Consider the following 4,371-nt stretch of genomic DNA (forward strand, 5'->3'; position numbering starts at 1 on the left):
TATGATATATATATTGTGTTTATGCTACCCACATTTCATGTGTCATCTTCCTTCACCTCAGTCCACAATTATATCTTCCTCTAAACTATTGAAATCTGAATATTTGTAACATTTGTGTCACATCTGCTTTTTATTTAAATTCCCTAAACAGGCTTACCATCCTTCTAATCATAAGAAGTTAATTGATATACAGGAATGTATACTTTTAAAAAGGACTTCCTGAGGAGCCTCACAATTAAAATTTGTTGTATTAAGTATTAAAAATACAAAAGTTATTCAGCCAACATAAAGCCTCTTCAGAACTAGTGTTGATGTTATATACTTTAGTTTAGTAGAAGAGAATATTACATACATTAATTTATTAAGAATGTTTTAAACAGAAAAAATTACAGGTAAATAAATAGTAAGACTTCTTTGGCACTTTTGCCTCTTACAAAGCAAAGAAAAAAGATACGCAGTAAAAATAATTTCAGAAAAATTATTATTAAAAGAAAAAGAGCACAGAATTGTAAGCATTGGTAATTTTTGTTCAATGTTCCATAAAACACAAACACAAATTATTTTGATAAAAAAGTAAAGTGGAAAAACACAAATGTCAAAAAGTTATTTATGTCAAGCTCGAGATTTGATAGCTATATGACTCCCTGCACATTATTAAATTAAGTCACTACTTCATTTTAAAAAATCTATTTTCTAGGTGGTTCAACAGATGTTTACTAGTCAGTTTTAAATGGCAATGCATATTGAAATAGCTCAAATTACTAACATGTAATACAATTTGTCCAAAGATGGAAAAGACTGGACAACGTGGCAATCTCCGTGTGTTTCTTTGAAAATAAGATTTTGAAAGTATATAAGGTATTCAAGAAAGTTGGGATGGAAGTCTTGTTACTTGCCAGACACTTTTCTAAGTGCTTTTTCATGCACTCCCTCATTTAATATACTAAATAATACTATGGAGTAGGCATTACTATAATCCCCATTTTATACTTAAGGAAAAAGGGTCAAGACTTTGCCACTACCTGCATCCTGTCTTTCACTGGTTAAAGTTACACTTACCAGATTTTACCTCTCTGCACTACTGGATTGTTCCCTGGCACCCACAGGGCAACATTTCATTTGATCCTCCAAGTGGTAGTGGAATCCATCATTTAATATTTTGATTTTATTATTCATTATGAATTTTCGCATTAATTTTGATGAATGGATACACACATTGGATTTTTAAAAATATTGCTTTAAAATATTTGCACTACCTCATTTGTCTCACCCTAGTCCTAACTCTTCTACACAAGTTCGTATTCCCATGTGTCTGGTTGCACAAAACAGGACTAATTTAAAGAGGAAAAATAACATATCACCAAATACAGAGTCTCAAAGATCACCAGGCTCCAGAGAAAGCCAGAATCATTCATTTTTTATTCATTAATTTATTCAACAAAAGATTCATTCATTCAACAAATATGTATTAAGGTACTATGTGCCAGTAATTGTTTTAGCACTGTGGTCCCCAGTCCCTGGGCTGCAGACTGGTACTGGTCTGTGGCCCGCTAGGAACCGGGGCCACACAGCAGGAGGTGAGCGAAGTTTCATCCGTATTTAACACTGCTCCCCATTGCTTGCATCACTACATAAGCTCTTCCTCCTGTCAGATCTCCAAAAATGATAGACTAAAATTGTCCTATCAGAAAATATAATTTCTATTGTGATACCCTTCAATCTTTTTTTTTTTTTTTTTTTTTTTTTTTGAGACAGGGTGTTGTTCTATCACCCAGGCTGGAGTGCAGCAGCCAAATCATAGCTTACTGCAACCTCAAATGCCTGGGCTCAGGCAATCCTCCCACCTTAGCCTCCCAAGTAGCTGAAACTACAGGGACATGGCACAACACTCAGCTAATTTTAAAATTTTTATAGAGACAAGGTCTCACTATGTTTCCCTGCTGATCCCTCCCAAAGTGCTGAAATTCCAGGAGTGAGCCACCATGCCTTGTCTCCTTCAATTATTTTTTTTCTGAAAATTTGTATTTGCATATAACTAGTCTGCCTTCTGTAGTGTGTGTGTGTATATATATATATTTATATATACACATATATATATGTATATGTATCTCAAATACCTACCACTCTTAAAGGGGAACTGATGAACCCCATGCTCAGTTGTTTACTTTTACATCAAAATTACCAATTTGTAGAATAATATTGAGAACAAAGGCTGTATGCTGGCCCCGTTTCTCAACCATAACTCAATAATTTTTCAATTTTTTAAATAAAGTTTCTGGTTGACAGAAATCCCGTATTCAAGTATAGGCACTATTGCAGGATTTTATGTACTAAATTACTATTTTTCAATTTTTTAAATAATTTTAAAAAAAATCTGCGTTCCTTTCTAAGTTATGTATTATGGCCACAAAATTTTTACATTTTCAACACTTTGAATCAACTATAGTTTTAAAAAGTACTCGGGTACTAAGTGTACTTAGAGCAAATCTTCAGAGGAAGGACTTTTTCAATTCTATACTTCTTATAGTAAAATATTGAATATTTTGTGGCCAAATATTTTGGCTCCATTCAAAGCGCCTTTGTTTGCCACTAATTTTTTTAAGGCAAAATGCATCAAATAACTTGTCTCTAGTTACAATTTTTGAATATTTCATTAAGCTTACATACTGCAAAATCATGGGCCTTCTGAATGCTATCTCATTTACTACAGGGTAGATATACACCAAATTTAATTTTTCTAATTAAAAAAATGGGAACTCTAGCAAACGACTCTTTCTGTGTAGATACAGCCCAAAGCACAATTACGGAATTTCAAAATTAGATCTTCTCCAGGGTTTATGCCCTCGTCATGTAGTTTGCTCTACATTGCCCTTGCAGGGAGAGACTTCATCGTGACCCCGTTGCCATGGGGAAAATTTCGGGCATATTATTTCTTGAATATTCAACTAAAGGCTACCAACTAACTGAACAAAATGACAGGCACCCTTAGAGTACTCATTTAAAAAAATGTTCAAAATCGTAGGACAATTAGGTTGATTTACAAAGTAAATTCTTTAAAAGCTCAAACATTTCTAAAATTTGTTTGATGATGGACAAAAAGAGGAAGCATAACTGCCACCCCAAAGTAATTTTGATATCACCTTTGTCACAAAAACAGTGTGATGCAGTTGCTTGTGTGTATTAATTTTAACAACCACAACTTCTAGATTAACCGCTAGACTATTGCAACTTGTTTGTACACAATTATAAATTGTATGTTCTTCAACAATTTCAAGTAAAATTCTGATACACGTTTCCATTTTGGCAAGAACATGGTTTTTTTTTACTGTGCAACTCCACTTCACCAAAATTCCCCGGCTGGTGGCAGTGCCTCAAGAAATGCTTGTTAAATTGAATTTTATTTTATTTCTATTTTTTTAAATTCAGGATGTTATGGGGTGCAAACATTTTGGTAAGATGTAACATGTTTGCCTTGCCCAAGCCAGGGCTACAAGCATGCCCTCCCCTCCTACACTGCGCTCTGCTTTTGAATTAAATTGAATTTTGTTTCTCATAGCACACATTTGTATGCTTTCATTTTTATTTTTTTTTATTTCCACCATACCTCTCTTTAGGCGTTGTCACCCACCCGTGGGGCAGGTGAGGTCATCTTCCCGCTCACCCTCTGCTAGGCGGTAGTGGGGACTCTCAGGTTCGAGTGGGTCCGTGGAGGCACAGCCTGGGGCCACAGGTGTTTGTGTTTTCTTTGCAACGAAACAGAACTTTATTGTTCTGATAAGATTACTTTAACCCTTGCATCATGTAACATTATCGTTGTGTTGCAGGACGTTCCTACCTTTTCCTGGCCACCCTAAACCCTGCTGCTCGCCGGCACGGGTGGCACCAGGCCTTTGATCGGGTGTCCTAACGGAGGGGCGGAGGCAGCTGAGAGGGAATCACCCGTCTGAGACACGCGGGATCTGCCCCTCCCGTCGGTGAAGAGCGGTTTCTCTGGGATCGGTGAGGGCAGAGCGGGTGGGCACCCGCCATGCTCATCTTCGGCCCTGACGTCCTCTTCCCGGGTGTGAGTTTGGGTTTGGACCCGATGCTCACTCACAGGTACTGCCCATTCCCAGCGGTGTGTAAGTCTGGGCTCCTTACTGCACAGCCACGCACGTTTCACTGGCAAGGCAGGAAAAGGCGAACCGATGAATCAGCTCTGCAATACAACTCAAACGTTTCTGTGTTAATTTAAAATGTTGATTTAAATTACCGTTGTCAACGACAAAAAAGACCAAACTCTGTAAAACAGTTTTAAAGAGATTTACTCTGAGCCAAATTCGAGGACCATGACCTGGAGCCACGCCCAAGAGGCCTTGAGCAAGTGGACTC

Source organism: Propithecus coquereli, unplaced genomic scaffold (assembly GCF_000956105.1).
Source record: "Propithecus coquereli isolate 6110/MARCELLA unplaced genomic scaffold, Pcoq_1.0 Scaffold296, whole genome shotgun sequence".
Classification (NCBI taxonomy): domain Eukaryota; kingdom Metazoa; phylum Chordata; class Mammalia; order Primates; family Indriidae; genus Propithecus; species Propithecus coquereli.